Below are 26,728 nucleotides of genomic sequence, written 5' to 3' on the forward strand. Positions count from 1 at the left end.
GGCCCCTACCCTTGCCCTTGGCCCCTGTAAGCTGCATGTTGCTCTATTGTCTTTGGAATCTCATGTCTATGTGGATACCCTGGGCATAGACTTATTAAATTTTATTTTCTCCTGTTAATCTGTCTCATGTGAATTTGGTTCTAAGCCCAGTAGAAGGACCACAAGGCAGAGAAGGGTCTTTCTCCCTGACAACTCCCTTATCTATCAGCTAAGTCTTTTGCAAATATTTTCTCCAAGTCTGTGTCTTGTCTTCACAGTCCCTTGACATTGTCTTTTGCAGAGCAGTCTTTAATTTTATTTATTTATTTATTTATTTTAAAAGATTTATTTATTTGTCATAGAGAGAGGGAGAACATAAGCAGGCAGAGCAACAGGCAGAGCAACAGGCAGAGGCAGAGAGAAAAGCAGGCGCCCACTGAGCAAGGAGCCCATGTGGGACTTGCTGAGCCCATGTGAGCCCATGTGGGTCAGGATCCCAGGGTCCTGGGATCATGACCTGAGCCGAAGGCAGCGGCTTAACCCACTGAGCCACCCAGGCGTCCTGCAGTCTTTAATTTTAATAAGCCCAGGGTCAACTTGATTTTCTCTTATGCCATCTCCTAGGAATTTTTTCAATTTGCATTTCACATTCAGATCTATAATCGTTTGAGCTTATTTTTGTGAAGGGTGTAACATCCGTGTCTAGATTCCTCTCTTTTTTTTTTTTTTTTTTTTTTTGCATGTGAAAACGTTCAGTTTTGTAGCACCATTTGTTGAAAATACTTTGTTCCGCTGCATTGCTTCTGCTCCTTTGTCAAAATCAGTTGACCATAATTATATGAATGTTTTTCTATTATGTTCCATTCTCTATTTTTCTTTTATTTTGTCTTCCTTTTTTTGACAAAATCACATTGTCTTAGTTATTGTAGCTTTATAGTAAGTGGTGCAGTTGGATAGTATCAATTTCCAACTGTGGTTTTCTCCTTTAATATTGTATTGCCTATTTTGGTCTTTTGACTTTCCATATAAATTTTAGAATCAGTTTGTCTATATCTACAAGATAACTTGCTGCTATGTTGATTGAGATTGCACTGAATCTATAGAGAAGCTGGGAAGAATTGTCATCCTGACAACACTGAGTATTCTTATTCATGAAACTCTCCATTTACATAGTTCTTCTTTGATTTCTTCATCAAAATTTTGTAGTATTCCTCACATAGATCTTGTACATATTTTGTTAGATTTATATCTATATATTTCATGTTATTTGGATGCTAATGTAAATGACATTGTATTTTTTTAATTTTTATTTATTTTTTTAAATTTCTTCTCACTGTTCCAGAATTCATTGTTTATGCACCACACCTGGTGCTCCATGCAATACGTGCCCTCCATAATACCCACGACATTGTATTTTTAATTTCAAATTCCATTTGTTCATTGCTGCTATACGGTAAAGTGATTGCCTTTTGTAAATTAACCTTGTGTCCTGCAAACTTTTTAGTATTATTGAATGTTGCAGAGTTGGCATATATTCCTCCCTCAGCCCTCCAGGTAATACTTAAAATTCAGGACAGGTATGCTATTACCAAGTTCATTTATAATATTAATTAATATATGTCAATTTAATTCAAGACTGGCATTTGAAATAAATTCTCCTTACTTTGATGCTATCGTTCCTGATTTTGTGTGTGTTTATATGTGTGTGTGTATGTGTGTGTGTTTGTAGCTTTTGTGGCTTCATGCCTCTTTTTTTTTTTTTCTTCCCATTTACATGGCTTTCCTTTAGCACATTTTCTTTCTTGATGTTAAGTCTTTTATTTTTATTCTTCTGAGACCAGTCACCAAATTGCATATCTTTCTCCTGAAAACCTAGATTCTCATTTAGTGAAATTCCCCAAGAAAAGAGAACTTTATTTACTTATTTATTTAATTCTATTTGTGAAACTGCTTTCCAGATTTCACTGATTCTATTCCTTTAGTCAGAGTTTCATGTAACAGTTCTCAAAGCTCCTTTGACCTTGTCAAATTTTCAAACCCTCAAATTTTTATAACATGCTTGAGAAGATAAAAATGCCTAAGATCACAATAGTCTTCATCACTATTACTTTCTTTGGAATTGACCTCTTTCCTTCCTTGGCTTAAGACTGCAGGAGTCAAGGTTTTCCTACATACCATTAAATGAAATTTGCTTTTACATGAAGGAAACTTCTTAAGCAAAATTCAAACTATTTTTCTTGGTATTTTCTGCCATGCATGACCATGAGTCTTCTTTTGGTTACTTATTGTAGAATTACAGTATGTTTCCCTTTGTCATGTAATTGAAAACAATACTATCATCACTGTCAACATTGCTATCAGATAGAACATACCAGCATGAACTTCATTTACTTAGTTTTCTGAAGGGCTCAGTATATAATGCTTCACTAATGAACAGATAGAGGAAGTCCTAAGAAACACAAGTAAATAATCTGAGGTAGACAGTTTGTCCCAAATTGCTCTCACTTATTATGCACATAGAACTGTCCCTCTAAGAAACACGAAATTAAATATTCTGAATTATTACTTACATTTTCAGTCACTTTTTAAGCATAGCTATTGTAAATACTAATAAACTTTCCAGTGAAGTAAAATATTTCTTTGTTAGTTTGTATATCTATCAGTTCTATTAAAGTCTAATAGCCACATAGCACAACAGCCTTGGTTCTTATTCCATGACTTCTATTGTCATTCAGAACTCCCACTAGACTTAGAAGAGTTAAAATGTTTGAGTTCTAGAACTATGAGCTTGTATAGAGGCCATTTCGACAGCTAATTTCCCTCAGTCTTTGATAAACTCTTACTGAGCCTCTTAAAATATGTCTATAAATTCCCCTGGGCCCTATTCTATGCCTTTTTCAGATTAAGTAGGGAAGGTGGTATGTTTGTTTTGAGTATTCTTTTTTCTACATATTTAAGTTCTACTCTTCTCAAATATAAACTAGCTATTTTGATTGTGTGTCAAATTGTCATTTATCACATCTTCAATTCAATTCCATTTTATATCTCTTCCCTGGTCTGTAAAATTATTGCTATGACACCACTTATATCTGGAAAGTTATTTCTACAGACATAAAAGTGAACAATCTAGAGTACAATTTAGTTGTTTTATTTGTGGTAGGAATAAGTTGGATAGTCAACTCTGAAATTTATGCCCCATAAATTCCTAGAAGTGTTCATATCTATTATTTTATTTGTAAAAATACAGCCTTTCAGTATTAAAAAATATACATAAAGTAAGAATAATTTGCATAATTTTAAGATTTGTTTCCCCAAGTTGAGTTGATCTTATTTATTTTTAAGGAGTCTGAAGAAAACTAACCTCCAATTTAATTCAGATAAAAGTATTTTACTTCAATGATCAACAGTCATCTAAGCATCTCATTCCCCTTTTCAAATAAACATTACATGTATCTTCTATAAAACATTTCATTCATTCCTCCAGTCTTTCAAAGACTTAAATTTCATTTCTGAGTTTTTTACTATCATTTTCCATCACCCACTATACCCCTAAACTTTCGGAAATAGTTTTTCTCCCACTTTAGCTTTTATAATTTAGTTTGTAGGAAATTTTCAAAGGGTCTTGAGATGTCGTGGTTATTTTTGAATTGTAGCTCCAAATATTCAGTGAGTTTCAACGGACATAAGTGTTGCAGGATCTTTAAGCACAACAGTCAAGAAAGAATCCTTGAAACCTTTTACAGTTTAACTTGGTAAGTTTATGTAAATAGCATGGGGATGGGCCCTATGGGCAGAAAGTGAACTTTTACTGGATGAACTTGGTGATTTATATGCTTAGTGCTCAGGAGGGAGAGGATGTGCAGGGAGTATTAGATCATAAGTGTTTCTTCAAATTTTATACTTGTAAAACTACTTTTGCGAGATTTCTATGGTGCTTATCATTCAGTTCAATATTAGGTGAGATTTATAGATAGTCATGAGACCCTTTTTTTTTTTTTTAAAGATTTTATTTATTTATTTGACAGAGAGAGATCACAAGTAGACAGAGAGGCAGGCAGAGAGAGAGAGGGAAGCAGGCTCGCTGCTGAGCAGAGAGCCCGATGCGGGACTTGATCCCAGGACCCTGAGATCATGACCCGAGCGGAAGGCAGCGGCTGAACCCACTGAGCCACCCAGGCGCCCCGAGACCCTTTGAGTAATGTAGCAACCAGTGTGTATTTGATCCTTATTGAGACTATGCAGCTAGGTCAACCTTCTAGACTAAAAGTGAACCTTTTCTGCTTCTATCCCTCATCAGAAGTAGAAGTAGAAAATATAGCTATTGGGTATGCTATATGCTTCTTTTTCACCTTTTCCCTACAATGATGATATCTAGAGTGAATATCACGAACAAAAAAAAGGGGTGGGTGGAGGGAAAAAGACAAGTCTATCCTAAATAGGTGTATTAATTAGGTGTATTAACTCATGTGTTATATTTACTTTCCTAATAAAGTTCTAGAATGCTCATTTTTTTAAAAGAAAATTATCTAAATCTAAGAGACAAGAACATTAGAAGCAAGTGTGAAATAGTTTCTATTGGCAGGGATTCAGGAAAGGGATGCCAATGTTTCTTAACCTTGATTGTAATAATAATAAAAAAAGATAAACAATCATTTACACAAAAAAATTAACAGAAGGAGTAGCATATTGTGTGTGCCCAATCCTTATGGCATAAGCTAAAATTATTTGCCAAAATCATAAACTTTGAAATTCAAGCCTTTAGATAAGAAGATATTCTTGATGAGCTCTCCATAATATGTTTATGACAGAGCCCTTAATACAAAATGACATACTATGGTCACAAAATGAAAAGTTGCCCCTGAGACTAAATATAAGAATAAATTCTGACTAGAAATGTTAGCTGAAAAATTAAGAATTTTGGAATTAAAAATTATTTTAATCATAACCATATAATGTCTGGAAAGCACAGAAAAGAAAAAAAATCAGGGTTCCACATTCCACAGATAACCATTGTTAACATTTTGATACAGTTTTAGAGTTTTTTTAAAATTTCATTATACTGTATGTAAAATTCTAAGTCCTATTTTTTGTTATTATTTTTTAAGCTCTAAAGCACAGGAGCACCTGGATGGCTCGGTCAGTTAAGGATCTGACTCTTGGTTTTGGCTCAGGTTATAATCTTACAGGGAGTGCGATTGAGCCCTGCATAGGGCATTGCACTCATTATAGTGTTTACCTCAGATTCTCTCTCTCTTTCCCTCCTGCTCACTCTCTCTCACTCACTCTCTCAAATAAATAAAATCTTAAAAAAAAAAAAAACAAAACTAAAGCACATTTATTCTTTAAAAATTATGGATTTGGGATAAATTATGTACAAGTATGCTTTTGTGTGAGAACTTACTTCAAGGTTCTCCTATGGTTGGCTACTTAATGAAGTTTCCATTTTTTTATTCATTATAAATAACCTCCTCAAACACAATTTGAATATAAATATTTTTTCCTAGATCTAGACTGTTTCTTAGAATAGTGTTTATGTGATGAAGTTAAGAGCTCAAATCTCTAAGTTAGATAATGCCAAATTGTTTTCCCAAGTATACGTAATTCCCAAGTGATACGTAATTTACCTTCCACTGTGATGTGAGACTTTACATCAACTGAATATCTTTATTTTTATCATTGGTAATTTCTATGAAAGAAATTATATTGTTATATTTTCGCATGTGTTTCATTTTTGGTTAAATTTCTCATATTCTTTTTTTTCTATTTAATAATAGTTATTGCATATTAGACATGCATGATCTCAAACTTTTCTTATAATTTCTCTCATTACTTTTATTTTTTAAGTTTCTTTTCCACTTATTTTTGTTAGAAAGGATTCTGAACATACAGAATATATGTAGTAGGCCACCCACCACTTGACTTTGTAAGACTTTAATGTTTTATCATATTTACTTTGTGTTTGTTTTTTCAACAAGAACATTTTTATCTGAAGCATACTTCAGAATATGTGCTTCTAAAATATATACAAAACCTCCAACCAAAAAAAAAAAAAAAAAAACACTAGAGTACACACTTTCTTTAAGTACACATAGAAGAATCTTTTGGTTAAATCATACAAAAAGAGACATAACAAGTATTATGAATTTAAGAAGACTAAAATTATGCCATGAATATTTTCCAGTCACGTTGGTACAAAACTAAAGATCAGGGGGGAAAAAAAAAGGCTGGGAAAACTACAATGTAAATATTAAATATTTAACATGCAAATATTAAAAAACACACTACTGCACAGTGGACTAAAGAAGAAATAAAATGGCAAATCAAAATGTGTCTCTAAACAAAAGAAAAAGTACAATATTCCAGAACCTATATGATACAGCAAAAAGCAGATTTTAGAGTGAAATTTATGCTATAAATGCATGTATTAAGAAATAAAATTCAAATAAACAACTTAGAAAAACTAGATAAAGAAGAAACTTAGCTGAAATTTTGTAGAGGAAGGAAATAACAAAGAAAAGTCAGAAATAAATTTATACAGACAAGAATAAACAGTAACATAACATTGAAAGTAATGACCAATTTTTCAAAAAAAAAAAGGGGGGGGGCGCACCTGGATGTCTCAGTGGGTTAAAACCTCTGCCTTTGGCTCAGGTCATGATCCCCACATGCGGGATCGAGCCCCGCATCGGGCTCTCTGCTCAGTGGGGATCATGCTCTCTCCTCTCTCTCTGCCTGCCTCTCTGCCTGCTTGTGATCTCTATCTGTCAAATAAACAAATAAAATCTTAAAAAAAAAAAAGAAAAGAAAAAGAAAAAGGCATTGATTTAAAAAAACAAAAACAAAAACAAAAAAACAAATTGGCAATGCTTTAACTACATTAACTAAGAAAAAAAGAGAGAAAACTCAAAAACCAAAATGAGAAATAGAAGAGAGAACAATACAACAGATAGTCATCGAAATATGTAATGTGGTAACAGATTATGATAATTATGTACTCACAAATCAAATAACTTAGGGGAAAAAAAGATAATTCCTAAAAATGCACAAGTCACCGCAATTGAATCATGAATTTTGAATCCAAGAAATAGGAAATCTTCTTAGACCAATAAGAAGAATCAAAGTTGAATTAGGAATCAAAAATCTCCCAGCACAGAAATGTCCAAGACTACTGTTTCATTGGTGAATTCTACCAAACATTTAAAGAAATGATTAATGACAATGTTTATCAAAATATTACAAATAATGGAATAGAGGGAATACATTCGAAATTATCCTAAGAAGCTAGGACTACCCTGATACCACAGCAGATAAAAACAATAAAACGAAAAGTATAGTTTGTCCCATGTGAGTATTGCTACTCCTACTTTCTTTTGCCATCCATTTGTGTTTCTCCAAACTCTCACTTTCAATCTGCAGATGTCTTTAGCTCTAAATGAATCTCTTGTAGGCAACATATAAATAGGTCTTATTTTTTTCATCCATTCTGACACCATGTGTCTTTTGTTTGGAGCATTCAGTCCATTTACATTTAGAGTTATTATTGATAGATCTGTATTTAGTGTCATTTTATTACTTGTTTTGTCATTTCTGAAGATTTTCTCTGATCCTTTGTTGTCTTTGTTTTGTTGTTGTTTTTGGTTTTTTTTTTTTTTTTTTTTTTTTTTTGGTCTCTTCTTTGCACTCAAAGACATCCTTTTGATATTTTTCACAGGACAGGTGTAGTGGTCACAAACTCCTTTTGTTTTTCTTTGTCTGGGAAACTCTCTTTCTATTCTGAATGATAGCCTTGCTAGCTAGAATATTTTTGGCTGCAGATTTTTCCCATTCAGCATTCTGAATATAACATGCCACATTCTTCTGGCTTGACAAGTTTCTGTTGAGAAATCTCCAGCTAGCTTTACAAATTTTACTTGCTTACAGAGTAAGATTTGTCTTGCTGAAAAGGTTGTTTCTTTATCACTATATTTTGGAAATTTAATTATAGTATGTCTTGTTGTTAAATTTCTTTTGTTGATTTTGATGGGAGTTCTCTGTGCCTCCTGGATCTGGATGCCCGTTTCCTTTCCCAGATTAAGGAATTTTTCTGCTGTTATTTCTTGAAATAACTTTTCTGCCCCCTTTCTATTTTTCTTCTGGGACTTCTATAACATGATTATTATTATATTTCATGCAGTCACTGAGTTCCCTAAGTCTATTTTCGTGTTGCATAATTCTTTCTCTCTTGTTCAGCTTTATTATTTTCCATTACTTTGCCCTTTAGGTCACTCATCCCTTCCTCTGTTTCCAGCATTGTGATCATGGGCTCAAGCCTGTTTCCAATCTTATTGGTTACATTTTTCATTTTGACTGATTCTTTTTTAACTTTTTATCTCTGTGGTAAAGGTCTTCCTGAAGTATTCTATTCTTTTGTCAAGCTCAGTGAGTATCCTTATGACTATTGCCTTAAATTCTCCATCAGGCATGTTACTTAGATCTCTTTGCTTAGATCTCTGTCTGTGGTCTTATCTTGCTCTTTCATTTGGGATGAATTCCTCCATCTTGGGATTTCATCTTGGCATTTTATCTGTGTCTCTGTCTTCTGTGTATCAGAAAAGCCAGTCCTTGTGAAGAAAATGTCATGTTGTACCCAGGGTCTGGTGATTCCGGGAATGTCTCTGGTGTATACTGCATATGTTCTGCTGTTGCATTGTGGCTGCTCTATCCTTCAGGCCAGTCTGCAGAAGTTCTCCTTGCCTGCTGTGGGTCATGATTGGTCCCTGGACTGAATGTGGCAAGTTTTCATTAGGTGTGCTCTGGTCTGCTTATGAAATGACCTGATAGTAGCTCCACCAGGATTGGGGTCCTGCAGAACTCTCTGGTAAGGAGATGTAGTGTGGGCAGGGTTTTGTGCTGGTCTTCTGGAGAAGGGGCCCACCATACTGGGAATGAGACAAGTTTGACTGAGAAGAGCAGTCCCACCATAGCACAGGGGTTGGGGCTTGGTGTAAGCGAGTTAGCAGCCAGTGTCTGCACTAAGCTGTTTCCTTCAGGTGGCTCCAAGTTTATGCTGAGGGATGGGGGAAAGATATGGACCAGCCAGCAGCTTTGTTCCCATCTCTGTGAATGCTGCCTCTCAGAGAAATGTTTCTAGAATAGTGAATAGTCTCCCCACTCTGTGTTGCAGGCATTCTACAGATTGCTGTTTCCTTGCTGTCTCTCCTGAGTTGTTTGCCTGCCTTCTCTCCAGCAGTAGCACAGTTCCCTCCAGGCTGTATCCCAGCCACACCTGCTGAACTATAGAACTCCAGGGTTTTGGTTTTTGTTCTTGTTTTGATGGCTGCATAACATTCCATTGTATATACATATACCACATCTTCTTTATCCATTCATCTGTTGACGGACATCTGTGCCCTTTCCATAGTTTGGCTATTGTGGACATTGCTGCAATAAATATTCAGGTGCATGTGCCTCTTCAGATCACTATATTTGTATCTTTGAGGTAAACACCCAGTAATGCAATTAAAGGGTTGTAGGGTAGCTGTATTTTCAACTTTTTGAGGAACCTCCATACTGTTTTCCAGAGTGGCTATACTAGTTTTTTTTTCCTACCAACAGTGTAGAGGGTTCCCCTTTCTCTGCATCCTCACCAACATCAATTGTTTCCTGACTTGTTAATTTTAGTTATTCTGACTGGTGTGAGATGGTATCTCATTGTGGTTTTGATCTGAATTTCCCTGAAACTGAGTGATGTTGAGCATTTTTTCATTTCTGTTGGCCATTTATATGTCTTCTTTGCAGAAATATCTGTTCATGTCTTCTACTCATTTCTTGATTCAATTATTTGTTTTTGGGGTGTTGATTTTGATAAGTTCTTTATAGATTTTGGATACTATCCTTTATCTGATATGTCATTTGCAAATAGCTTCTCCCATTTTGTTGGTTGTCTTTTGGTTTTGTGCAAAAGATTTTTATCTTGATGAAGTCCTAATAGTTCATTTTTTCTTTGTTTCTCTTGCCTTGGGAGATGTATCTAGCAAGAAGTTGTTGCAGCCAAGGTTGAAGAGATTGCTTCTTATGTTCTCTTTAAGGATTTTGATGGATACCCCTCTCACATTTAGGTCTTTCATCCATTTTGAGTCTATTTTGTAGAGGTGTAAGGAAATGAAATCTTTCCATTTGCAATGACATGGATATAACTAGAAGGTATTATGCTAGCAAAATAAGTCAGTCAGGGGCGCCTGGGTGGCTCAGTGGGTTAAGCCGTTGCCTTCGGCTCAGGTCATGATCTCAGGGTCCTGGGATCGAGTCCCACATCGGGCTCTCTGCTCAGCGGGGAGCCCGCTTCCCTCTCTCTCTCTCTCTCTGCCTGCCTCTCTGCCTTGTTGTGATTTCTCTCTGTCAAAAAATAAATAAAATCTTTAAAAAAAAAAGTCAGTCAAAGAAAGACAATTATCATATGATCTCACTGATATGCAGAAGTTAGGAAACAAGGCAGAAAATCATATGGGAAGATAGGAAAAAATGAAACAAGATGAAACCAGAGAGGAAGACAAGCCATAAAAGACTCTTATTCTTAGGAAACAAACTGAGAGTTGCTGGAGGGGAGGGGAACAGAGAGTATGGGGTGGCTGGGTGATGGACATTGGGGAGGTTATATGTTGTGGAGAGAGTTGGGTGTTGTGCCGGACTGATGAATCACAGACCTGAAACAAATCACAGACCCCTGAAACAAAGAGTACACTATATGTTTAAAAATATTTAATTGACCAAAACAAAACCAAAACAAGCAAATAAAAACCTCCATCCTTTAAGCTCCACTGGTTATAAGAACTCATGAAATTCAGCCCCTCTCACTTTCTGAGTCAATAGTTTTGGTGAAACGTTTTCCTGTGCATTCCCCTGTGTGCTCCTCTCTTACCCTTTTCTATAACCACAGCTCCTTCCCCTCCATAGCACCCACAATCCCTTTCTCTCCTAAGCCAGTTCCAGTACTTCCTACCCTCTTCAATGTGGCCTCTTCCTTCCCTTAAGTTGTGGAGTTTGTTCTGTCAGTCTTCAGGCTGATTTCTGGGGTCATGATAATTTGATAGTTATTTGGTTGTGTTCATGGGACCAGAGGAGCCTAGGGTACTTTAATTCCCCTGCCATATTTGATTCTCCCCTCCCTCATAACTATTAAATTTAAGCCAGTTTCCTCTAGAGATTTCATAATTACTCAAATATTTCTACCTTTCAAAGTTTTATAGTTTCTGATTTACCTTTTTATTTAGAATTGATCTTTGATAAAATATAATGTCTCATTTTTAAAATAAACATTTACAGGAAAACTTTTTTCCCTAAATATCTGAAATATTTTTAAAACCTATCACTTTAGAGAATTTTATATAATATGATTTGGTTCAAATCTATTCATTTCTTCCTATAATTTTATGCCAGTATTTCTTTTAAATTATCTAATTTTATAAGTTTTGATAATATTAGAGCTTATCTATCCTGCATCCCTATGTTAAGCCAAAATAGTATTTCTTTCATTTCTTTTTCTTTTTCTTTAATGACTATGTCATATCTATACTGTTGGTGAATATAGATAAATTGTATAGTTAACTTTTTGTGTTTCTCTCACAGCTATGCCCCAGATATAAGAATATTTTACATTAAAAGTATGTTAAAATATGAATTTCATAATTAGTTGAAATGTATCCTGGCATCTTATAGTCTTCTTACTCATGAACACTTATAGTTTTTATTTTATCTGTGTTGTACATTATTAGAAAACCATGGAGCAGTAAAAATAGTATCATTTGATGCCCTATTGTTCTTTTATAGTCGCATAGGTGTCCATATAATTTATTCAACTATATTCCATTTGATTATCATTGATTACATTTTCATTTCTTTTTAAATGTCAAATTTTGCAAAATTATAAGTATAATTTTTATTTTAATACACATACATTTCTCATGCAGCTTTATACTTTTTAAAAATGTTATTCATTATTCTGAAAAGATTCTTAGAATAAAGGGAGTTGTTAGAAAAAAAGAAAGAAAAAAGTATTGTCAAGTCAAAGAATATGGATATTTAAACAATTCTAATTTGTATTTTTGCATTACTTCCACAACAATGACTTAACCAATCTACATCTCCAGCAAGATATGAAAGTATCCATTTTCCTACATTTTCAGACATTGAATTTTAGCACTTTTAAAATATTTTTGCTAAAGTGCTCAGTCAAAAATTATCTTTTTTGACCTTCTATATTTCCTTTCTTTTTACTCACTTAATAAATATTTATTGATTGCCTGTCATTCGCTACTCACTAATTTATACATGAATGGTGAAGAAACAAATGTGATTTTCTTGAAGCTTACATTTAGTTGAGAAAGACAGATAATGTGTAAGTACTGTCATAAATTAGATGATTTTAGTTAGAAAAAATATTGTAAAAAAAAGAAAAAGCAAAAACAAAAACAAAAAAACCACCAAACACTTGATGAGACTGAAAGACTGTGAGCTACTTGGACAATTTTAGATAATAGTCAGGGACTGAAGAGGTGACTTTGATCCTACTCATTATAAAAGCCAGGCAAGGGGCGCCTGGGTGGCTCAGTGAGTTAAAGCCTCTGCCTTCGGCTCAGGTCATGATCACAGGGTTCTGGAATCGAGCCCCGCATCAGGCTCTCTGCTCTGCGGACAGCCTGCTTCCTCCTCTCTCTCTCTGCCTGACTCTCTGCCTACTTGTGATCTTTGCTGTCAAATAAATAAATAAAATATTTAAAAAAAAAAAAAGCCAGGCAAACTGGTTCAAGTCATGGAAAGAGAATATTAAAAGGCACTATCAAAGACTAGATTTTCATAATAGACCATATACTCAAATTCCAGTGCAGAGACTTACTAATTAGAATTTTTATTAGTGATTACCAGCTGGGCTTCTGGAATCAGTTGGTCATAGGTTTAATTCTTAATCCCTGATCTTCAGTTTCTTTATTTTCTAGACATAAGAATTGTTTTATACCTGAGTCATTATACAAATTAGATACAGAATATATAAAATGTGTAGGAAAGAGTCTTTTCATTCAGTAACAATTATTATTATTATTCTATGGTTGTTAAATAGAGAAAACAGACACAAATGATTTTGACTAGGAATTTCTATTTAGAAGATATGGGCTGGATTTACATAACATAATAGCTGTATGGCCAACTTAACTTGCCAAGGTTCAGTTTATTTCATTACAAAAATAAGTTTCATCTATCTTCCTTTATTTCTGGAGCACTGCTTGATACCCAATTTCTTCCCACTTTAAGTTTCTGCCTTTCTGAGCACATTAATTAACTCATATATTACTCATTGTGCCATTACATCTCCAACATCAAAAATCTCTGCTTAAAATCTCCTCAATCTTTGTCTGTACCATAGTGCTAGAATATTCCCTTCGTCCTCTCTAACAGAGTCCTAGCCACTAACCAGAATTTCTGCCTGCTGCAATGTCAAGATAGTCTATGTTGCCAGAAACTTGTTTTACATACAGGCTCTGCCTATTTCTACACCTGTCCATTTGCCCAACAAGCTACCATATTAACCCCTATGAATGCAAAAATATAATGTGTAAATATGTTATCCACTCAACAACTGAGCCAGTGAGATTAAAATAAGTTTTGCTTTTTCTTTGTAGATCTAGAAGTTTTTTTTTTTCCCCATTTTATTTATTTTTTTCAGCATAACAGTACTCATTGTTTTTGCACAACACCCAGTGCTCCATGCAAAACGTGCCCTCCCTATTACCCACCACCTGTTCCCCCAACCTCCCACCCCTGACCCTTCAAAACCCTCAGGTTGTTTTTCAGAGTCCATAGTCTCTTATGGTTCGCCTCCCCTCCCCAATGTCCATAGCCCCCTCCCCCTCTCCCAATCCCACCTCCCCCCAGCAACCCCCAGTTTGTTTTGTGAGATTAAGAGTCATTTATGGTTTGTCTCCCTCCCAATCCCATCTTGTTTCATTTATTCTTCTCCTATCCCCCTACCCCCCCATGTTGCTTCTCCATGTCCTCATATCAGGGAGATCATATGATAGTTGTCTTTCTCCGATTGACTTATTTCTCTGGAAAACAGCATGGAGGTTCCTCAAAAGGTTGAAAATAGAACTACCCTATGACCCAGCAATTGCACTACTGGGTATTTACCCTAAAGATACAGACGTAGTGATCCGAAGGGGCACGTGTACCCGAATGTTTATAGCAGCAATGTCTACAATAGCCAAACTATGGAAAGAACCTAGATGTCCATCAACAGATGACTGGATAAAGAAGATGTGGTATATATACACAATGGAATACTATGCAGCCATCAAAAGAAATGAGATCTAGAAGTTTTATATGAGTTTTGATATCAGTGTTTCTTTTAAATGTGTACTTTCGAATGAATTTTTTTAAAAATAACAAACTATAATGAAATTATGAGGAAAGGTATAAAGAAACTAACTTTAGATAAAGTAAGTCTTATTTGTAAGATTACTCTATGAAATTACATATCTGTAATTATTGTCTCAATTTTTCTTGCATTTTCTGAAAGGTTTTCAGAAAAAAAATCATTAATTACTTGAGACAATTGAATAATAATAACAATGTGATGGTAAAAAGTCACATGTATTTGCTGAAAGGGATTTTATTCCAGTAAAGGAAGGAAAATAGGATATAAGCTTACCAATTGAGATATCACCCATAAGTAAATAAGGCTAATTGCCACAGCTGGCTTCATTTTCAACTGACAATGCAGTAATCAACAACTGACAGACAAGAGAAACCTATAACACTAGAATACTAAACCATTTCAATAAATTATAAAAACAACATTTGACTGACAGTTATTTTTATATTTAATGTAACATTACCTATTTTCCCAGGGAAAATCAACCACATTGGTAGAGACTTTTCTCCCAGTTTATTTCTCAATTTAAACCTTATGGTAAATAACTTTTGGAAAGTATGCCCCCCCCAGAAGGTAATACCAGATGAAACTCGGTAAAACTCTAATACAAACAAGGAGAGAGAAAATTTATCTGTTCTTCCACCTCCCTCCCTCAGGGATTTCTATTTGTTCAATGCAGATCAACTTTTCCCCAATTTCAAAGGCGTGATGGATGATCAACATTCTTGACACCCACAATGCAATTATGACTTCTCATGGATCCATATTTTAGTCTAGTTCCCAGGTGAATGGTAAACTTTGAGTCTTTCACATGTCTTAAGTATTAGATCCATTGTACCTGAGACCCCAATTCTTGTTTGCTTACATTTGCATATTTTAATCCCAGTTTCCCTGCATGGCAGTTATGTTCCAAACTCAGAATCTGGTAATAAATGGGAATAATTGATGCTTTCTTTAAGAGATGAAAATGTACTTATTTCTTCATCATATTCTTGAAGTATTAGACATCTTTAGTCTTAGAGGGGACAGGATGTATTAGAATGGTTCTAATTTTTTTTCTTGAAAATATAAAAATCAAGCCTATTCAGAAATTAATGGAGTGCTATTTGGATCATTCTATGTCAACGTGGAAAACTTGTTGTTCTTTAAGAAAAGAAAAAAAGAGAGAGAGAGAGGAAGAGAGAGAGAGAAATGGAGCAAAAGAGGAAATGAGGCAAAAGACACAGGCTCCAGTTAAATACTGTATATGCATAGTTTTGGAAACATGTCTTATGAATAGCTAATTAAAAAAAAACACTACTAATGAGTTGCCTGGGTGGCTTAGTGGGTTAAGTGTCTGCTTTCAACTCAGGTCATGATCTCAGGGTCCTGAGATTGAGTTCCACGTTGGGCTCCCTGATCAGTGGGAAGCCTGCTGCTCCCTTTCCCTCTGCCTGCCACTTCCCCTGCTTGTGTTCTCTCTATATATCAAATAAATAAATTTTTAAAATCTTAAAAAAAAAAAAAAACACCGAATCTGGAATAATTGGAGACACCTCTGCCCAAGGATCTCCAGTGTATCTGAAGGTGTGCCCAAGGACATTTTAAGGGCATGTGTTTCTACTGCCAAGTTTTGCTCTGAGGCCTCAAGTTAAAATGCCTATAACTGAGTTTTAGCTATTTAGAAATCCACTGCTGGACAATTTACTAGCAAAGAAGAGATATACAGATTATTCTGAAAGGCAGAAAAGACTGAAAAAAACATTAGTAAAACACCAGCTGGCAGACAAGATAGAAGGGCAAAAAAGGGAAAAGACAGGTGATGGAGACAGATGGAGAAACCAGGATGGAAAAATGGTATTAATACAAGTATGTCAGGGGCACAGATTCTGTAATTTATGAGCAGAACCTGCAAGTTAGGTATGGAGGGTATTAAAATTATTACAAAGCAGTAAAGATTATATTGCTTAGTAACTGACAGTGCAAAGAGAAGCAGGCAGATATTAGCAAATATAGGAAATGTAGATATAAACAGAATGGAGGAAAATTAGATAAACATAAAAATAGAATGATGCATAAGCTTTATGTTTCCTTACTAGAAGGGGCATATCTAAAACAGGATAAATAGAACCTGATGCATGGAGATTGTCCTCTATGCAACAGCATTTAGATAAATAAGTCTTATCCTATTTAGATAGGACTGCACATTTTCTGTTAGAACTGAGATTAAAGCAGTTTTAAACCTATGAAGGGACAGTTCTGTTCTGCTTAAACCTTACTTGAACGTATAGACAGTGTTACTATGAAAACCAATTTGTAAGCCCCTAAGTCTCAGAGCAGTGCTAAAAATTACATTGTCCATGTCCACAAGAAACTAACCATTCAAATATTTCCTGAGTACTGAGGATTGAATTAGAAAAATGTGTGGTCTCTATTCTCATGCAGCAATAGCATAGTGAAGGGGAAATAAATTAAACAATTCTGAAAATTAGTGTGCTTTATATATTGTGATAAAAATCTGTGCAGAAATAATACAAATTATCAGGTGAATCTATAGCAAGGGAGTATGTAACGTTAGATTTTGGGACCAGAAGGAAGGCTGCCCTGAAACACGTACTTTGATCCAAGATCTAAAGGAGAAGTAGGGGTCCTCTAGGAGTGGGGGAAGAAATGGTAAGATGATGGGGGTTGCGGGAAAGCAAAGCAAAGGCCTAGAGGTGAAGACCTGTATTGGAGGATGGGAAAGGAATCAGTAGTTTGGGATTCAATAGAGTGAATGGATGTAGGGTCTAAGAGAAGACTGGAAGAATAGACAGTGGTAGATCGTGAAGAATTTGTGGGCCATGTTTCAACAATTAGGGCAAAGACATTTAAAAATTACAAAGCCAATTAAAAAAGAGTGTTCAAAGTAAAAATAAAAAAGAATGTTCATAAAAGGCACTAACAGCGTGTCCTCAGGAAGGAGTGCACAAGGAGAGATCATTCTTACCGATAGTTGATTGAAGGCTTCTTGGGGGAAGTTCACATCGGTGTGGGACCTTGATGGAGAAATAGCATTTTAATTGAAGAACTGAGATGGGATAGACAGGGGAAACAAACAATTGTTGCAAAAGCACAGAGGAGGATATAGCGTGGATGAGGAATGAAGAGTCTATTTGAAAGGACATAAGTGGAGACATTGCTGAAATCATGGATTGGAACCAAGTCATGAAGGATAACTCTGGTTCCATGAAAAAAATTTTACTTTATTTTATCTAACTCTGTAAGTAGTGAGAAATCTATCATACTATTTAGGCCATGAGTTTTGGGTTTTAGTTCCAGCTTTGTCACTTACCAGTTGATTGAATTTGGGCAATTTGACATGTCTTTGCCTGTTTTTTCAAATACAGCATCTTTGGGATGATACAAGGAGAAATAAAGATTCATAAGATGAAGTGTATGAAGGCTTAGTTCAATGGTTTATGCATAAAAGTTTAATGAATGGCGGATATTTTTACTGTTACTATTAATAAAATACTTCACATTAGCCTGGAGGATACTTTGAGATAGGATACTTGGTAGAGAGAACCTTGGACTAGGGATTAAGGCCATTGTAGAAATTAAGATATGCGGTGATGAGAATTTGAACTAAGAATGATGTCTGCAGTGGAAAGGATGGAAATGATGCCATATGGACAATATATAGAAAAAGGCAATATGGCTATGAACCGTTTAACAACATAAGGGCAAAATACAAAATTCAGAAGTGACTGACGTTAGGTGGATGGGTTAGGGACATGGTGTTCACCATGCATTGAAATCAGAGCGTTAAGAGAAAAAAAAATTTTCTGAAGAATCAGTGTGTGAGTGTGAATATCATTCCCTGACTAGTGAAATGAGACATGTCTGATAAGAGACAATATATACTACCCATGACTCAAATTTAATTCACTCATTTATCTCTTTAAGAACTGTCCAAAATAAAAACATGCTGGTTGAAATTTACCTCATGATTTCTTGGAACTTGCTCATGTAATAGTTTGACACAAACTATACAATACACACACACACACACACACACACACTCTGAAGTATTTAAGTAGAATGTGATGTTGTGTACCTAGATTTTCATTTTTTGTGAAGTATAGTACATGACAAAAATGTATGAAACATAAATGTACCACTTAACAGGTAATAAAGAGAATGCTCAGGTAATCACATCCAAGACAAAGAATATTACTTGTATCTCCGAAGCCTCTTTTCCATGCCCCTCTTCTTCCTCCATATTCTTAATTTTATATTAATTATTTTCCTCCCCTCTGTTTTTACAATTTTACTGCCTAACTATTCACCCTTAGACCCATTCTTTAAGTTTTGCCTATTTTTAAAGTTTATGCAAATGATATGAATGATGTTATGGATTCTCTTTTGCCTGTCTTCTTTTCTTCAAACTTCATTTTTTTTTAAATTTTTAAAAATATTTTATTTATTTGACAGAGATAAATCACAACTAGGCAGAGAGGCAGGCAGAGAGAGACGAGGAAGCAGGATCCCCACAGAGCAGAGAGCCCAATGTGGGGCTTGATCCCAGGACCCTGAGACCACAACCTGAGCCAAAGGCAGAGAGGCTTAACCCACTGAGCCACCCAGGTGCCCCAAACTTCGTTTTTATAAGATTTATCTTTTGGGTTGTTTATGATTATAGCTGTACAAGTATTTACCTAGATGTATAAGCCACTATTTATTTGTTAATTATATTATTCAGATGTATCTGCATTGTTTCTATTCATGGGCTAGTATAAATAATGTGGTTTGAGTATTTCTATTTATGCCTGGTACAAAACTTGATCCATTTCTATAGGTTACTCATATTGTAATAGAGTTAGAAGAGTGTAGCATAAGTATATTTGCCATATGAATGGCAAGCTATTTCCCCCAAATAATTAGCACAATTACACCCCTATCATCCATGGATGAGTACTTGTGTTGTTACATATCATAACCTACATTTGGCATTGTTATTTAAAAGGTGAGTAGTGGTATATCATTGTGACTTCAATTTTGACTTTTATGAGAACTTTTTGGTTATCTTTATTGACCATTTATAGTTTTCTTGGTAAGTGCCTAAGTTTGCTGCTCAGTTTATCCCTAAAATATAAACCAAAAAAATTTATGTAATGTTGTTATGATTTCTTTATTAGTTACATGTTGTAACTATCTTCTCCCAGTCCTAAAAGAAATTGTAATAATTCTAACGGTGCCATTTTGGAGAGCTAAGTCTTAATATTTCACCAAATTATCAAATTTTTCTTACAAGTAGTACTTCCTCATCCTACTTCATAAAATTATTTTTATATTATCAAAACTAATATCTATATCTTTCATATTTAGGTTTACTTACACAGCCATATCATCTGAAATTAGTGATGGAAATATAATTTATGTATTTTTCTGAAATAAAGCAGCTCTATTCTATTTCTAATTGCTATAAGATTTTCCCCTATTTATTATGTATGTTTGTAATTTTTTCTTTATTCTGTTAATGTGGGGATTCTGATAAGGGAAAAACTGTACTGTAAGATGGCCGACCAAACCAGCAAGGGAATTCCAGTCCCTGTCTCGAAGCCCTTCCAGGTTCTTCTTTCCTACCCCATTTCCTGCCCATGCCAAAAGTACCAAGTATGTGGAAGTAGAAGGGTATAAATTACCCTCCCTGCTTATGCTTGGGGCTCAGACCTTTGGAGAACACTCTCCTCTGAGCCCACCAGTGCTAGATAAGCCTCCAATCCTCCAGTCTCCGAATGTCACTCAGTTCATCCATCAAGATTCAGTCCATGTTCCGTAACAATTCTGTTCACTGCTTCCCTAATATTAACTAAAACATGTGTTCCTGTGATAACCCTAACTTGATCCTGATGCATTTTCTCTTATGTTGTAGTCCTATTTACATAGTGATATTTTGAAGATTTTATTTTTATTTATTTGACAGAGAGAGAGAGAGAGAGAGATCACAAGTAGACAGGCATGCAGAGAGAGGGGGGGAAGCAGGCTCCCCGCTGAGTGGAGAACCCGATGTGGGGCTCGATCCCAGGACCCTGAGATCATGATCTGAGCCGAAGGCAGTGGCTTAACCCACTGAGCCACCCAGGTGCCCCTACATAGTGATATTTTAGTTAGGAATTTTACATCTAATTTTCTGAGTGACATTCCAATGTAATCTCTATATTTTATATTCATTGTGGGTTTTAGGATCAAGGTTATTCTAGCTTGTAAATGATGGGAGAAGATATCTGATTGTTGTTCTCTTTTCTGGAAGAATCTGTAAGATCAGTATTATTGACGTTACTTATTCCTTAAATATTAGAAAGAATGCAACAGTGAAGCTATCCGAGTTTTCACTGTGGCAAGATTTTTAGTTACAGATAATTATAAAAATACTTATAAGACTATTTTATATACATATATTTTTAGTGCAGTACAATGTTATAAAAATTGCCATAGTAATCATTTCAAGTGTACAATTCAGTGACATTAATCACATTCACAATGTTGTGCAACATCAACTCTATTTCCAAAACTTTTTCATCAACCTGAACAGGAATTCTGTAACCATTAAGCAATGACTTACTTCCCTTTTTCCCCTTCCTCCTAGTCCCTGGTAACTTCTAATCTATTTTATGTCTCTACGAATCCACCCATTCTAGATAGTTCATATAACAGAGATTATGTCATATTTCTTCCTTTGGTATCTGGCTTAATACCCTTCCCACCCCACCCCCTTCTTGTCCTGGACAATGAATTATTTTCACTTTCATGCATTTATTTGCACAAAATTTGCACAAGCCTGACTTCATTCACCAACACAAAACACAATCAGGACACATACACAAGGCCTTGGGGAAGGCTGTCAGGTACTTTGAAGGACAGAAAGGAATGAACACGGTGGCGTGGGCATTTGGTATCAATTGCAGGGGTCTAAGGAGACCTCTAGTCCCTTACAGGAGAAGTAGAGTTATGAGAGACAATAAATAGAACTCTGGGTCCAGCCTGCTTTGGTCCATGGTGGGGGCATCCTTGAACACATGTCCTGTTCCTGACCCTTAACCAACAGCTAGAGACACGTCCTCTCCAAAAAACCCCCAGGGCTCCTGCAGGGCACAAAGTAAGACAAAGCTAGCATCCACAGATGCTAGCTGTCACTGTCTGAGAGCACATTTTTTTTTTTTTTTTTTACCTCATCCACCAAACTTTCAGGGAGCACACGATGCCATCCTGCACCAGGGCCTCCTCCTGACCACCTGCAGGCTCTGGCTACAGCTCCAAGGCTACTTTTGGCCAGGCTGGTGTCTGGTTGCTGGAGGACTGCCTCTGTATCTGACCAACACTCCCATTCCGGGTCACTGTCCTTCAGGCCTTCTGCCCAGTACCCACTGGGGAGCCTGATCTGGGATTTCTCTAGCTTCATTTTGATGGTTTATGTGTAGACTTCTTTGCAGTCACCCTACGTGGCATCATAAAATTTCTTGAAACTGTGGACTGATACTATCTGTACATTTTGAAAAATTCTCAGATGCTACCTCCTATATTACTTGTGTCTCATTATGCTTTTCCACGTTTGAGACTCTAATTAAACTTATGTCACAACTTCTCCTATATCCTCTTTGTTTTCTCCTGGATAAAATTTTCCAAATTTCTGTCTCTAAGTGCTGCACCTAGCTTTGCTTGCTTGGTGTACAATTTCCAATTCATCATTGCTATTTCACTTTGTATAATCTGTTATTCAGTATGTCCATTGATCCCTGCACTAAATTCTACGAAAATTTTTCTTCAGTATGCTAAGTCTCTATTGTTTCTAGTATCCTGCTGGAGCTTAGCTTTTATCTTCTTTACTGCATAAATATATACTATCCTCAGTCTGATCCTGGTAATTCCAGTATTTTCAATTTCTATGTATCTGTATTTATAGTATCTGTGTATTTATTTTTTCGCATTTCTGAAGTTTCTTGCATATGTCATCTTGCCACCTTTTTCTTTTCCTTGCATGATTCATTTGATTGTGTGTGCACTATATTTTCATTGAAAAAAGTATTTATAGAAGAAATTTGAGGATTAGGATCATGTTGCCTATGATAGTATTTTACTCCAGAAAAGAATTCTCATTAACTTCTGGTTGTTATCTGTGGGTTTCAGCAATCCTTATTTAACTTAATGTAATTGCATGGCTTGAGATTTTCTGCACTGTTCATAGTATTCCAAACTGACCTTCATTATGCATGTTCATTATTCCATTCAACTTTGGAGTGAACCTTTGGAGGTCCAGAAGGGAAATGGTTTACTGACGTTTGTTTGCGTTGTTGACCATTGCCTCTACTTGTGTTGTTTTAGTTCTATGAGGTTGTATATTATAGATTGGATGTTTGTGTCCTTTCCAAATTCGTACGTTGAAATCTTAACTCCAACATGATGGTATTTAGGAGGTGGGACCTTTGCAAGATAATTAGGTCATAAAGGTACAGTCTTCATGATATTGGGATTAGTGACCTGGCGCCTGGGTGGCTCAGTGGGTTAGGGCCTCTGCCTTCGGCTCTGGTCATGATCCCAGAGTCCTGGGATCGAGCCCCGCCTCCGGCTCTCTGCTCCGCGGGGAGCCTGCTTCCTCCTCTCTCTCTCTGCCCGCCTCTCCGCCTACTTGTGATTTCTGTCTTTCAAATAAATAAATAAAACCTTAAAAAAAAAAAAGATACTAGAGAGCTTACTGTTCCTGTTTTTCTTCTTTGTCATGTAGAACATAATGAGAAGACAGTTATCTATGACCCAGGAAGGGCCAGCACTTTGACCTTGGACTTCCCTTCCTCCAGAACTGGGAGAGATAAAACGGTTACTGTTTAATCCACCCAGTCTGTAGCAATTTGTATGGCATCCCAAATGGAATAAGACATTGTCAAAAATAGAGTTTATCTCCACTGCTTTTTAGGATCAGCAGTACCCAGGACAAGCGTAATCTTTTTTTGAATTTATTGATATATTTCAGAGAGAGAACCAGAGAGAGAGAGCAGGGGGAAGGGCAGAGGAAGAGGGAAAAAATCCCAAGCAGACTCCCTGCTGAGTGCAGAGTCCCTGCACAGCTGGATCTCAGGACCCTGAAACCATGACCTGAGCCAAAGTCAAGTCGGACACTTAACTAACTAAGCCACCAGGCTCCCCCAGGATAAGCTTAAATGCTCTACTTATTGTTCTCAATTCTCCTTCTCTCTTTATTTGAAGCTAACAAATACCTCACTATTTTGTTAACTCTTTGCTTTATTTTATTAAAGAAGATTTAATTATGTTATGAAATAAGTAGAAGTGGAAGTTCTATGGTAATTTTAAATTAATAGCTCTTTGATGAATTTCTAACTCAATAACTATCTTTATAGAAAAATCTTTCTTATCTCTCAGTGAGACTGACTTCAATGTTACCCTCATCATTTTATTTCTGATTCAAATTATCTCTATGTATTTGAATTGTAAGCTCTTTTCTGTTAATATGAACCTGTGTATTCCAAATGAATTAAATTTATAGAACGTTTGTAGATTCTTTTTCCAGAAAGTAAAACAAAAGATAATTTCCCAGGCTTAAGAATTATATAAATATGGAATATCTTAAAGTTATATATTATTCCTTCATTATTTTTTACATAGTACAATATAACTTTAATATTTGCATAAAACAACAATGTTTTATCATAATGAGAATCTTTGTGATCATTTATAGTCTTTGCTCCTTCTGTGGTAGGTGCTCTGCTAGGGTCTTTTTACATTATCTACAAACTCATATTACATAACTGAAATTTAAGTGTTGAGGGTTTAAATCCCTTTACCCTGCAGGTTAAGATAAGTGAGACCTCAAAAGGGCAACCAATTTGTCCTTTGTGCACACAGTATTAAATAAGTAGGGAAAAATTTAAAAATTCTTTCTTCCTAACCCCAAATCCTTTTTATTTCTGTAGCTTCATTAGAAACTGGAATGTAGTTAAATAATTAAATTAATGAAGAATATTTTTAGTTGCTATTGGGTGAAAGGGAGGACCCAAAGTTGAATTGCACTTGAGTAATTATGATTTTTTTTTTAAATGTTCATTTTAGGGGCTCCTGGGTGACTCAGTTGCTTGAGCATCTGACTCTTGAGCTCAGCTCAGGTCTTGATCTCAGGGTTGTGAGTTCAAGTTGCAGGTCGGGTGTGGAGCCTACTTTAAAAAAGGTAAAGAAGAATGTTTATTTTATCCTTTACCTTAAATAACAGCATGACTCTACTTAAGAAACTTTTAATCCAATATGTTCTTCTTAAAAAATATAATAGGGTAAACTTTCTGGAAACAAAGTTATTTAAAAATTTTGCTTTATGGGGCGCCTGGGTGGCATAGTGGATTAAGCCGCTGCTTTCGGCTCAGGTCATGATCTCAGGGTCCTGGGATCGAGCTCTGCATCGGGTTCTCTGCTCCGCAGCGAGCCTGCTTCCTCCTCTCTCTCTGCCTACCTCTCTGCCTACTTGTGATCTCTCTCTCTGTCAAATAAATGAATAAAATCTTTAAAAAAAAATTTGCTTTATAATTATTTTTAAGCAGCAATATTCACTAAACCAACACTACACAGTCATATCAGTGGTAGGAGATATGGTTAAGAGACATAGAAGTCAGATGACCTTTTTCTACTTCAAGGTCAGAATTTGAATCCTAATTTTATTTGAATTAGAACATACTATCACTTTTAAGAAAAAGAAAATACTATCCTTTACAGATCTGAAATAAATTGAAAGATGGAAGAAGAGCAATCATTTGCTTACCAGCTCTGTATTAATCTCTACCTAAGTTGGTTCACATGTATTATCTCAATTATATTTCACAGTGGATATTTCATTCATTTTATAATCATATTTTTTTCTAGTGTAGCTTAGAAATGTTAAAAAACAAAAAACAAAAATCAAAAACAAAAGAAAAAAAAAACTCACCCTACATCACAAGGTGAATACCTGGGCCAATTTTCCTATTCCTCAACTTCTACCATTGTGTCTCTCGAATATGGGCTGGAAACCTGTTCAAACGCAGAAAAATTTAGGGCGTCTGGGTGGCTCAGTCGTTAAGTGGCTGCCTTGGGCTCAGGTCATGATTCTAGGACCCTGGGATCCCGGTGAACGTTGGACTCCCTGCTCTGCGGGAAGCCTGCTTCTCCCGCTCCCTCTGCCACTCCACCTGCTTACGTTCCCTCTCTCTCTGTGTCTCTCTCTGTCAAATAAATAAGTAAAATCTTAAAAAAAAATTAAAAAAGCAAAAATATTAAAAAAATTAAATTTAATGTAGCGGCAATTTTTACTTTCTGCCCCACGCCCTTTTACCATCATCGTGTAGCTATCCTTTATAGAAAAATCATAATTTTTCTTCATCTCTCGATCAAATCCTTTATGTAGGATTTATATAAATTATCAAAGAGGTAGGTTCATATTCTATGTTTTGTATGGAAACTGTTTCTCAAAGATATGAAGTTACTTAGTGAAGGCAACAGCTGTAAAAAAAAAAGGACAACAGTTAGAATCAAGTTCTCCAAAACCTGTTCTTTTCCTACCTTATATAGATCAGGGTGATTATGAAGATGAAACTAATTCTTGATCTGACATGAGGCATGAATGATGGATATGGATTATTATGACGCTTATTGGCAGGAGGTAGATATCTTTTAATCAAAAAAATCCCAAACATACTTTATTACAAAGCAGGTGTCATCACATGACTCAAGCAATATCTCTTCCACCTACTGATAAAATTACCCTTCTTGGTTATCAATAGCAAAGAATATTTAACATTTACTCTGTTCATTTATGGAGGGAATATTTTACCTAATAACTAAGCAAACACATCTTCCTTTTGTGTGTCAGACTAATTATGCTTATTGGTGAAAACTTATGAGCACTTTGTGTGTTTGAATTTCATAAGGAGTCAACCAGGCTTAGACAAAAGCACAGTGTTGCCAACAAATATTTATCTTTACTTTGTGCCATGTACTGTGGATAAAATGCAGAGGTGGATGTAGTCTTCATTCTTTAGGATATCTTACTCTGTTAAAGAGGTTTTCATTTTTTAAAAATTCTAATAAGGATGGTAATAATTTTTATCTTAGAATAAGTCTTTGCTTTATTAAGCAAATATATAACTATGCTAGACAACAGAATTTTATTAATTCATTAGTTTTTATTTCCTGCTATGAACATTAACAATAACATTAACAAAAGCATATACACAGTTGAATTAAGTTTTGATGCTAAATTGTATCTCAAAGCAATATAACTGAATGCATTCTGCCCAGCATTGAAGAGACCTAAGTTTTTGCTTTAGCTATGTTAATAACTGACTTTGT

The 26,728-nt window shown here is 35.5% G+C and overlaps 1 pseudogene; it reads right to left on the reverse strand.

The window, feature by feature from the left end:
• The window catches only part of LOC123948671, an 82,304-nt pseudogene extending 60,498 nt beyond the window's left edge, over positions 1–21,806 (reverse strand).
• Between the last annotated feature and the right edge of the window lie 4,922 nt (positions 21,807–26,728).

This window comes from Meles meles, chromosome 8 (genome assembly GCF_922984935.1).
Source record: "Meles meles chromosome 8, mMelMel3.1 paternal haplotype, whole genome shotgun sequence".
Lineage (NCBI taxonomy): Eukaryota > Metazoa > Chordata > Mammalia > Carnivora > Mustelidae > Meles > Meles meles.